This window comes from Topomyia yanbarensis, chromosome 2 (assembly GCF_030247195.1).
Source record: "Topomyia yanbarensis strain Yona2022 chromosome 2, ASM3024719v1, whole genome shotgun sequence".
Classification (NCBI taxonomy): domain Eukaryota; kingdom Metazoa; phylum Arthropoda; class Insecta; order Diptera; family Culicidae; genus Topomyia; species Topomyia yanbarensis.
In genome coordinates, this window is record NC_080671.1 from 16,826,513 (window position 1) to 16,839,150 (window position 12,638).

At 37.9% G+C, this 12,638-nt stretch overlaps 1 protein-coding gene across 7 annotated transcripts in view; it reads right to left on the reverse strand.

Annotated features, from left to right (window-relative positions):
* LOC131681687 (histone-lysine N-methyltransferase MECOM-like) overlaps nucleotides 1-12,638 on the reverse strand; it is a 315,403-nt gene that overhangs the window by 182,232 nt on the left and 120,533 nt on the right. For all 7 annotated transcript variants that reach the window (XM_058962647.1, XM_058962648.1, XM_058962646.1 and 4 more), the window contains one exon: nucleotides 4,088-4,477. The gene's annotated coding sequence lies outside the window, so the exon portion shown is untranslated. The remainder of the gene's footprint in view (nucleotides 1-4,087; nucleotides 4,478-12,638) is intronic.

The following is a 12,638-nucleotide window of genomic DNA, read 5'->3' on the forward strand; positions in this document are numbered from 1 at the left end:
AATCGATTGAAGATAATTAGATTAATCTTACGAAACGTATACACCCATTTTACCTCAATTCTTTGCACGGCTGACCAAAATTAGCAATTGTTAAGTGTGAAAGTCCAGGTTATCGTTTGAACATAATTAGACTGACCGCCCAAAACGTGTGTACTCGTTTTACCCCAATTCCTCCCATAGCTCAAGTATAAAGTTAGATCTGGCTCTACATATCAGAAAGAGGCTAGTATTTCTTATGCAAAAAATTCTGGGTTGAAGATAGTTAGAATGACCGCACGAAACGGGTGTACCCGTTTTACCCCAATTCTTCACATATTAAAAGTGTGGACGTACCCCTTACTTAAAATTTAAAAAAGGCTAAAAACGGCTGATCGTAAATATTTCTTTTTATGTTAAATAGGCCAGGAAATCGTTTGAAGATAGTTAGAATGACCGGACAAAATATATGACCCCGTTTCGCCCCAAATTCCTCCGATAACTCAATTGTGAAGTTAAACCTGGCTGTACTTCTCGGAACAAGTCAGAAGGTTGATGAGAAGTAGTAAATCTTATGAATAAAATTCCGAGGAATAGATGAGAGATAGTTAAAATGACCACAAGAAACGTGTATACCCGTTTTACCCCAATTCTTCTAATTAATGAAGCGTAAAGTTAAACCTGGCTGTGCTTCTCGGAAAGAAGCTGAATGCGGCTTTTCAAAAGTAGCGATTCTTATGTAGAAAAAGCAAGTGAGGAGTTATACCTTACTCAACATTTTAGAAAGAGGCTAAAGGCGGCTGATGAAAAGAAAGAATGCTTATCTACAAAACTAAGGGGAATCTACTGGTGAAAATTAGAATAACCGCATGAAACGTGTGTACCCGATTTACCCCAATTCTTCCCACAAATCAAGTGGGAAGTTAAACCTGACTCTGACGCTTCTCGGAAAGATTCAGAATACCGATTTTCAAAAGTATCAATTCTTATGTAAAAAATCCGGGTAATCCATTGAAGATAGTTAGAATGACCGCACGAAACGTGTTTACCCGTTTTACCCGACTTCTTTCCCTTAAACAAGTGAGAATTATGCTTACTCTACATTTCACAAAGAAGCTGAGAGCGGCTGCTAAAAAGTATTTTTTATGTTAAATAACCCAGGGGATCAATTGAAGGTAGCTAGAATGTCCACACGAAATATTTGTACCAGTTTTACCCAAATTTTCCTCTCATAACTCAAGTTCGAAGTTCAACCCGGCTGTACTTCTTGGAAAGAGGCTGAATGCAGCTGATGAAAAGTAGTAATTCTTATGTACAAAAAATTTACGTTCAGCCTGTTTTCGCAATGTATTCAGGTTTAACTGAACACACGAAATATGAGAAAAGGTAGGATAAAACGGGTTCATACTTTTCACACAGTCATTCTAACTATCTATAATCAATTTCTCGGGTTTTCATAAATAAGAAATATTACTTTTGATATTCGGCATTTAGTCTTTATCTTAAATGTTGAGTAAAGATTAACTTCAAACTTGAGTTCTGTGAACTGAGGTAATACTGTATAGGGGAATTATGGTTAAAACCGACACCTTAAGCTTAAACATTTTTCTAAGTTGCCACCAAACCAATAAAATTATAGTTTTTATGCAGAATTCTTCTTCAGAAAATTCTTAACAAGACTAAATTTTTTCAGCGCTTCAAAAAATTAATTTCATTAAAAATTATTGGTTGTAAAACTTGGAAAACAAAGTGACTTTTTGTAGGCACTGCGGGTAAAACCGACACCCTATAGGGGTAAGATCGACACCCCCTTTAATTTATTTTCTCTCCACTTTATTAAAATCTTTATGTTTATTAAACATGAGATATATGCGTGAATAATTAAGTGTGAGTATGTATGATGCTAATATGTGCTTTTTATTGCTTCATCATGTAGTGAGGGGAAGAAAGTTCGAAAGCGTAGTACTATAAATAAGAGTATTTTATGCTATAGGATTATTTATTGATGAGTATTTCCAAATAATCCTTGCGCACATCGTTGCAACCTCCAGTTTCATATTATTTCGTAAGAGAAGATTTGCAAGCGTTCTACGTTCTGCTAATTGGATTCATTCACTTATAAGTGACACACACACTTCTTAGTAAAACTATCTTTTTCAGATTTGATTTTTCGGACTCTGATCATCAACGATCTATTGGGGTACACATAAGATCACTGTCTCATTGGGATAAAGTTCGTCTATGACAAACCAAGAGAACACTAGAAATTCGGTTTGATGAGCTTTTTGCAGAAATAGCAACAGCTTCGATAGAATCAGATAAGCAAAAATTCCAATTTTCGATTTTTAAAGAGACTTACAAGAAATAAACACAATAAGAGTATTTCAGTGCATTTCTGTTGATACTATAGTGTTCTAATAGGCTAATTGAAGTGTCACAAAGATCCCCAGTATTTTGAAATGAATCGCAAATATACACAACCATCTTAACAGCGTGTCGGTTTTACCCTAACCATAGGGTGTCGGTTTTACCCCAACAGCGCACATTTTTTTATAAAAGCAATTAAAAATATTGAATTTCTCAAACTCGTCTTCAATGCACCTAGTTGATCATAGGACAGGCCGATAATAATAGGTAGTGAAAAATGTGGTGATTTGAAAAGCTTTTGTTCGGTTAAAACCTTAAAATCTACCAACGAAATTTAAGATCCAGACGAGTATGAACGCTGCTGTCGTATGTTTTGTTTATTTTTATTACATTCGGCGTACTAACATAAATCCAATTTTTCTTCAAATGCTCTAAATAAACGTACTAATAATAATGTATCATTATGAAATGAATAAAAATTTGATTTCTAGGAAATGTTGTGGGGTGTCGGTTTTACCCACAGTGTCGGTTTTTCCCACAATTCCCCTACACTGTGATCATTAAAAAAATCTAAACATATTTAGGACACAACCACAGTAAGCCGTTTGGTAGGGTTGAGTGTAGTAACGCCAGGTATTATTTGACGTGAACTTGTTTTGTGGAAACACATAGGTTCATTAATACGAGAATGGCGTCAATCATCAGTTTTTGTCATCTGCTGACTACCACTATTCATATGACACCTATATTGATTTCCTCTTAGAGATCAACTTTAGCTCTATTTATAGAACTGATACATACTTCGAAATATAATATACGATTTGTTCAAACTTTCAGAAATTCCGCTCAGTACAATGAAAGTTATTAACGTTTAAAAATTTTCATTCCCATTTATTTCTAATTTTCAAATAAGGGCCCCTATATTGAAAGGTACGCCGTAGTCACGACAAAAGTCAGGCATATAATAAACAATTTACAAACTGGAAGAGGTACCACGCAATTATAAAAGGTTACTAATTGAAATACATTTTTCAAATAACGACCACCATTCCCTTCCAGCATCAACCCCTGTCCACCAACAGTTTCACACTGGAAACAACAAACACGTCCATACACTAATTAAATCCATGAAACAGCCTTCAAAATATGTATCAAATCACAACATCGGACACGTCGCTGTCATCTTACTTATAAATCTTCCGAGTTCATCGTTAATTCCGTTCGATTCGGTGGACCAAACTAGTAACTGCCGCCCGCCTCCTGTCTAAACATGGACGTTGAAGAAACTGGATCCCAAGTCAGCCAGGCGGTGCAGCAGTGCGGTCAAATCTATCACCCATCATCCATCATCGAAAGGTGTATGTAGCCCTGCCAAATCCAACTTCCACAACAACCCGGTTCGGATTAACAAACAAAAGTGAATCTCGATGTGTCTCCCCGCACCCTCCCTCTCCCCCAAAGCGAATCACCCACGGGAACTGGGTGGTAGTGATGGCGAGTGGTAAGAGATGAACATCAGCTTGTCAAACTTTGTCGGATGATTTCGTTCCGATCGAACTGATTTTCTCACAGCGTGGTGGTTTTGTGGGCCCCGAAAAAATCTTTCTACGAAACCCACGTAACTAACTCTAAGTTTTTTTGGTACAGCAGGATCCGGGGTGAACGATTTCGAATTTAATTCAAAGAGGATTGATTCTACCGAACTTTAGGAGTAATTTTCTAAAGTATCAAATTTGTCACTCACCTTTTCCCCAATCAGGTGCGGTCCGCGAGGTTTCTATTTTTATACGAAATCGCCTCGGAAAACAAAAAAGAGGTGGACGAGAGTCGCTGAAACAATGCCGCAAAAATTAAGATCTGTGCCCGATCGCGTCTTTCGTCTCGTTACGGCTGTTTTGTTACGACCGAAGCAGCGTCTGAAGTGATTAGAGTCGATCCATTTTTTTTTGTGTTCTCTCTAGCAGGCAGTGTTGATGTGGCAGGTTGGTCAGATTTTTTTATGTTCTGTCTCTCTCTACGCTGAAGAGTTGATTGATTTTTTCAAGGTTTCAGCATCCAATTGGCGGAGTGGCAGCAGGTTTCGCAAGGTGGGTCTCGTTTATGTTGTTACTGATGATGATGATGATGACGATATCTGGAATGACAAGTCCACGAAAAGAAGGAACGGTTACATTTTGCTTAATAAAACACGATCTGAAAGAGTGATTAATTAATATCAAGGTTACAGGTAGTACTTTCGACATGGCGAAACTGTAGCAACACAGCGTGGCAGATGAGATTCCACTCTTTGATAGTGGCGAGCCGGATCGAAACGGTAAATCGTAATGTCGTCTAGACGGGAAAACAATTTACTTGTTACTAATTATAGTGTTATTTAATGGACCATTTCCGTACGGTTACTATTTTTGAAAGAGGCTCTTTATTGCAACGATTCCTCCGGTCATCATCGACAAAACGAAAGATCCCAGCAGCATATTTTCAACTGTTCGTACTCCCCTTCTCGAATGCGCTTTCACAATCGCGGAACCAATTGGCCCGGTATTGTACCCAGCGGTGATGCTGGGTGCAATCGATTTCCGTAGGCGTGCCCAATTATGCAAATGCGATTGACACTCGGTGGTTCGGTGGCTGCGACTGCTGGCGGTTCCTTTCATCCGCGAACCGCCAGCTTCGAATCCAATAAATCCATTGATTGATTATTTGCTCGGCGTGAAGTATGCTCATTAGCCGCCGAACATGGGCTCGAGTACAAAGCAGACCAAATACCAATTACCTGTGATGGCTGTGCGCCCGAATTCGAGCTATTCGAGTTCGATGACGAAGGCGCAAAGTACCTACCTACCCAACTTAAAACTAGTAACAACCGGCAAACCACCCATGACAGATAGAGATAGAGCACAAGAGCAGAGTCAACACCGCAGACAAAAGAATGTAATCTTGGAAATTGGGTCAAAAGTAGGAAGATCATTGTCTACACCGTTCGGGGTTTGATGAAATCGAAATCCGAGGTATTCATTAGATCCGAGGGTTGTGTTCTTTTGTGTGCGCGATCCACCCGTGCTCGGGGTGTTCGATTTCTCTTTTCGCGCCTGCCTACCAGCCAACCGCCACCTTCCTTCGAAGACGACGAGTCGACGGGCAACAGATCGCGTTGTCGCGCTATTTGATTAGGAAACTCGCAACCATAAGGCAGCCGGGGAACTCGTCGTGTACGGATGAGAGCAACGTCTGACAAAATAAGTATATACATGTTACTCCATTATACCCGGCAAGCATGTATCAATTATCATCTACAATCTTCATCAGCATATGTTCGCTTCGAGACGGTATCTGACTGAGGTTTTGCCAGTTGGTGGAGCACACGTTCTTCCTTTTCGTTTTTGTTTCAGGTCGGTGTTTTACTATCTGAGTCTGAGTTTGAGCTCCGGACGATTTCTTCATCGAAACTAAACAACCAGGCGGCTCCATGCTAATGAGTAAATCAAATAATATTTTGTAAAACTTGTGCGCACGCGGTTCGGTATTCAAATGGTCGCGAAAACAGAAACAATGGCTGATTGTGTCTCGCGTGCCTGCCCGAGGTCTCTTAGGAGGAAAATGATCCAAAAACTCCCACGCTAGTCAGTTGTTTACCGCCGGCGGTCGTTTCTATTGCATCAGGATGCTGTGTTTTGCATGCGTACGTCATGTTTTATCTCCCTGCGCGGTTGCTACCTAGTGTTGGCTTAACATTCAAATGAGCTTAGGTGGACAGAGCCGTCGGAGACGTGCTCGTCAAAAATTTGTTTCTGCGTGTAAACTGTTTTGCATTTCGAGTAGAGAAGATGAGCTGGCCTTTTTCTCACCCACTCGAACTTGGCTCTGGTTCGGTACGGGGTTTGTTTTATCTTCAAGTGTTTCGACCGTGGCCTTTTGTGTTTGCTAATGCGGAGATGACTCGAAAATGTTACAACTTTGACGGATATGCTAAATGATGTCGTATTTAGATGTGGCCTTGCTCTCCATTTGCTTAACTGTTTCGTAGTGATTGTTACTCTAGCATTGTTACTCTACCAAATAGGTTTCATTTAAATCACTCAATTCAATTCAGTATTTTGATGACATTAATTTAAGTTAGACAACATTTGAATGATACCAGATTTCTGGTAAACTGAAATCATATTTTGATATATATTGATTGAAAATAAAGCAAATTGAAGAATTTCGTTAGCTCAGAGTTATTCACCTGTAATAAGTAAATCTTCAAAATGAAATAAAATACTTCAATTTCTCGTATATCTCCATTAGAACGTTTTGTGTATAGCAGCTGACTTAGTTACATAAGCTACATACATAAAGCATTAAATCTAAAATGGAACACTAGCGTTCACAAGTGAACGACTGACTGACAGATGATGCTCCGTAAGCACAGAAATTTCAATTGCCGATGAAAAATAGTGAAATAGAAATATGATTCGGCCAGCAAGTCAGAGCGACACAAATAGTGTTCTTTTTTGGAACTTCCGATTATGTAGTACTTTAATGGAGTGTAATGGTGAAAAAATCAGGTAAAAAATATTTTCCCCACTAAGGAGAAAATAGTTTTAAAACACATTTGCGCGTTGAGGGCACAAAATTTATAACTAAATTTTATCATGGAATTTGTGTTTTGACTTCGTCTCATCAGAATCCGACACTAACTTACTGCCTATGATCGCAAGTTAGTCCCATAAAGATAGGAAAACCCATAGAAAACGGGACAAATATATACGATTATGGGTAGCTTAGTGACAGGAGTAAGCTAGCGCCGGATTGACGCTAGCTCCAAAAACGACAACACTATAGTGTACTTTGAACACGTCTTTAGTCGATAAAGTGTACTTTAATATTATTACTAGTATCCAATATTTTTGCTAGTTACAGCAAAACGTACAATCTGACTGGTTCCGATCTGAAATGGGAACAGGAATTAGGCATCAGTAGCGACTGGGTCAAATGGCACGTATCCCATGTTGATCGGTGATTTTTGCTATTTTTTCATCATTTCTCTGATGGGAAGGATTAGAAAAGTGATAAGATAAGGGGTAAGGAAAACGACACAGAACAATTAAAACAGAGCATTCTGCACCCCCAAAGGGATACTGAACGATTTGCAGGTGCTACAATAGCAGGAATTAAACATCCAACCTCTGGAGGGATTTAGAATTTTTATTTAAGCAGTGAGCGGATATATCAACACCCCCGAGGAGATATTGAGATAACAGAAGGACAACACACCCGAAGAGATATTTTCATTCAAATGCGGCTAAAACTATAGCTCATTACTACACTGTATTAGCATATCCTTCAGTTTCAGCTCTCGGTATATAAGTTCATCTATATATGGAGAACCAAAAATCCGAATATGTAATTGCATTACTACAGGGCAGTTGCATATCAAACAGAGTGGGACATGGTTATATGAAAAAAATAAAATTTTGCTCCGAGTAACTTTTTGGGTCCCATTTAACTCCCAGAACAACTCTGCAAATTTTTAGCTCGATCGGTGAAACTATGTTTGCGCCCACGGTTTAAAGTTTACATGGGATTTTGTATGGGGAAATCGTCTTTTGCAAAATAATTCTTCCAAGAGTCGCCCTTTACGTCCTAAAAATAAATTGATGTCTGATTTTTATAGAAAATTTGTAAAGAAAACAAAGTCTAAAAGACCGCGAAACGATCTGATGCTTGTGGAAAAAGTTATTAAGTAAATACCGATTGATGTCTTGAAGATTGATGAAAATTTCTCTTTTCATAGCGTCACTGCTGCTGATGGTCGAATTATATACAAAATTTTTAACTTTCTCTTATTATGTACAAAAGAAGCCTCAATTTATCCCTCAAAACTCTTGAGAAGGGGCCAAACAGTATATATAAATGATTTAGAAACATTAAGAGAAAATTAAAACAAAATTGCGTATAATTGGACATCCAAAAGCAGTGGTGCTAGAAAAAATGAATATTTTATCAATCGTCAGAGTATCAATCGGTTTTTGCTTAATAACTTTTTTCTCAAGCGTCAGTCAGGCTTGTTATTTGCTCACACAATGAGCCACAAAGAGCGAAATACACCGATTAAAAATAGAGCAGCACAAAAACACTGCGATGTGCAGAACGACCGCACAAAGAGACACTTGAAAACGAAAAAGAGTGCACCAAGAGCTGCACAATTTCGTTCTAAGAGTCACCTTGAAGAGCCACTTTTTTGTGCCTCCCCTCACTGGAAAGCAGGTAAGAAGGCGAATCAAACTACAAATCAGATAAAGTTTGACCGGAAGAACATTTTAAAAATGTTTTTTGGTTGCCTTCTCTACTTACGTGCGCGTGGGACCAAGATACGCACTAAAGAGCCTCTTTATTTCTACTCTTTGTGGCGTGCAGCCATGGAGTAGAATACATGTGTGGGAGCAACACGCATCGGAGTGAAGAGGTTTATTGTGAAAGAGAAGAGCGGTGGTTCGCATGAAAAGTGCAAAGAGCGTTTATTTTTTTCTCTTTATTTGCTCTGAGGTGCATAACATCACTGAGCGTCAGATTGCTTCGTGGTTTTCGAGACTTTGTTTATTTATTAGATTTTCTATAAAAACCACATAACGATTTATTTTAAGGAACCAATGGTCGACTCCTGGAGGAATTATTTTGTGAAAGTTAATTTTCCCATATAAAATCCCATGTAAACTTTAAACAGTTGGCGCAAAAATATAGTTTCAGGGATCAAGCTAAGAATTTGCACAGTTGTTCTGGGACCCAAATGGCACCTAAGAAGTTGCTCGGAGCTGGAATCTAATTTTTGTCCCACCCTAATATCAAATGATATGATGTTCGGAAATCGGATTCACAAAGACCACATGAGTAATACCCAGTTTGCTAAATAGTAACCATGTGATAATTGAGTTTGTAATGTCCAGTCAGTGCTCTGACTAGAATACTGCAGTGCTTGAAAAAATGCAGCAGATTCTTTGACATTTTCCGACACACATCCGGCAGAAAAGTCTTTGTTTGAAGTCTGCAAGCTACACCAATGGTTGGCATGTTCGGATGTAGCCCAAGAGCGAATCTTGTGCTTTATTCAAATTATCGAAAGTGGCAAAACTGGCTCTGGACCAACGAAGTAAGTTGCAGCGCTCGCTCTAGCCAATTCGTTCGTTCATTCATTTCCAGTAATACCGGAATATCCGGGTACCCATAGAAGGTAGATAGCATTTGATATGCGCAGTTTTTCGACATGAGTTCGACATGCGAACTGTCGAACTAAGTGCTTTCAGGGCAGCCTGGTTGTCGGAGCAAAAATAGATTCTTTTACCTCAAATTCCCTGTTGAAGTGCGAATTGTACGCCACACAGAATTGCAGAGATTTCTGCTTGGAATACGGTACAGTATCTACCAAGCGAATGAGATTGGTTTAATCTCATTTCATGACTGTTTGCAACGCAAATCGCAATACACAATGGCTTCTATAAACCTTGATAATGCACCAGCGATGAAAGAAAGGCAACATGAAATTCACCACACAGGTCAAGCGAAAATGTTTCATGGCACAGATGACACCAGGCTATCAGTTTTTCTCTAGTTCAATCAAGGGTTGATTATAAAACAGGCCAGAGTTTGTTTAAGTTTATTTTAATTAAATGATGCCAAGTTTACTGAAATAAATTACATGTATTACTTAGTGGCGAGTTTTCTTGGAATTTTTCGGCGATAGTGATTTGTATAAATGGCAATTAGTAGTTCGCGGCGACAAAAAACAATGACAATAGACACCAGCAGCAGCACGGTCCTTCAATCCATCCAGCCAGACAGCCACTCTTCGCGAGTAGGAATTCTTACATTGAAAGTTTTGAAAGGAAAACTACGTGTAAGTGTAGGGGAGACTGAGGAGACTTGATCCCCGGGGAGACTTGATCCCATCATTGGAACTCAAAGGCGGATCAGAATACATTAATCGAATATACTAGAAAGTTGCGTAGTTTTATCTAAACATAAGTTTCTTTAACACAAAAAAATTAATTGGACATGTGTTACCGAATTTTTACCGACTTAAAGAAAAAAATCTCAGAAAAACTGAAGAAGATTTATTTTCCAAATTTTCAAACTTTTATACAATTGATAAAGTCACCCACTGCATACTATACTTTTGCATACAGACATACAGGAGAATGTCAATTATATGAATACGCTATGATTGAGCTGATTTTTTTGTTCAACTATATTTGTACTAAGTTTGCTGAAATAGATGCTATGGGTTCACTTGATCCCTTCAAATTCGTGGAGATTTGATCCCCTTCGCCAAGCTTCATACACACCACTGTAAATAACCAAATTCACACCAGAACAATTGAAGTCATTGTTGCTATAAAATAACAAAAAATACTGTCAAAAATGAACGCTTCATCGTACAGAAACTTAACTGTAATTGTTTACTACAGTATACGTAGAAACCATGCATCTCACATTTGTTGTTCCTCAACAAAGGTTAGGTACCTATTTTTGCCCTATTAGGAAGGGTACCATATAATTTCATTATTAATTTTATTATTTCAGCTTCTTTGCTTTGTTATTAGGAGCCATTTTTTTAATTCGATTATGGAGGTTTTAGCCTTAAGGTCATTCGTCTCTTATTAAGAGCCAATATAATAACAAAATTGTCTTAAGAATGGTGAAAATCTTCTGTTTGAGCGCAGCAAAAACTCTAATCGAGTACCCCAATTATCGTAACACCATTTGAGCCAATGCGTTGAGCAAAGATGGCAGACGCTGTTCTAACCAAAGGCTTCAGATGGGTAGGATGATAATAGAAACAGGGTAAAAGTAGGCTTATTACCATACATGCTCTTTTAAACACGTTTTCAAAAAATAATCAAGTCTCCCCAAATTAGGGATCGAGTCTCCACTAATCAAAAAATTTTCCATTTTTTTGTTGTTTTCCAAAAATGCTCATATCTCATGTCCAGTATAATATTTTCATGTAATTTTTGTATGATTATCAGTCAACCCTAGAAACAATATAAAACTACAAAAAATACATAGTTTTTTTTATCATTCCACGGAGCAGGATTGAAAAATAAAAAAGGGGATCAAGTCTCCTCAGTCTCCCCTAAGGTAAACTGATCTCAAGTATCTATTTGGGGCCACAGCCTTATGTGGCTAGTTACACGATCTATTGGGTTACTGTTTCAAATCCCACTAACTTTAAGACGGAATGCACAAGAAAGTGCTACTTGTTTCAAAAACACATAGTGGTTTTGTGCTCAAAAGTCCGTCTAAAGCAGCAGTAGGTGTTTGACTTTGATTGGATTGCCATAACTTCTGATTTCTGCCACTAAACAAGGCAGCCGTAAGCCAGTATTGGTCGATCAATTGAGCGACCGAAAATAAAAGTCGCAAGGATAGAACATGCTTCAAACATATTAGAATATAAAAATCAGAAATAAACTTCAAGCATAAAAATCGGACTGAGATCCTTCAGCATAAGAATCGTTTAAAAAATTCTCACCCGTAAAACTCGGCAAAGATGAACCTCCAGTATAAAAATCGTTTAAAAATAAATAAATCGTTCGTAGGAGCATCCGTAAATCCTTGATGTTCAAGATTAAAAGTTGGCTATCAAAAACTACTTTGTAAGAATCGGATATATTTTTTCCGGTTTTTTTACTGAAGGTTTTTTTTATCCGACTCTTACAAAGTAATCTCCCAGTCCGATTTTTATGCTTGAAGTTTATATCCGGTTTTTATATTTTAATATATTTGAAACTGGTTTTAAAAAGCATGTTCTGTCCTTGCGAATTTTAATTTCGGTCGCTCAATTGTTCTGTAGAGTCCACGAGATTTGCCGAAAGCTAATGCTTCGTTGCGCGAAAAGCACCTTTCTATATTAACTTTTGAATAGGGTTATAAGATTTGTAAACAAACTTTTGGTTTGCTGATTTTCGTTAAAATTGCTACAATTTCAACGCATAAAAAATTGAAATTGCTTTTACGAAGAGTAAAGATATTGGTTAATGTGTTTTTCTCTTGAAATTTCACTCGGCTGCGGAATAATGAGCGAAACAAGTTTGTTTACATAAATCCTTTTAGCCCTTTTGAGGAATTAATATTACCTTGATGTTTTTTGGATTAACTGATAGTCCACCATTTAGACACCATTGTACAACAACACTTAAGGCTATTTTTCAGTGAAATAAACAAGCATAAGTTTATGAAAATATAATGATAATTGACGCAGTTATGGCTTTTTCCCCGAAACCCTTTTTTATTTAAGAGGTTTGCGGTGATCACGA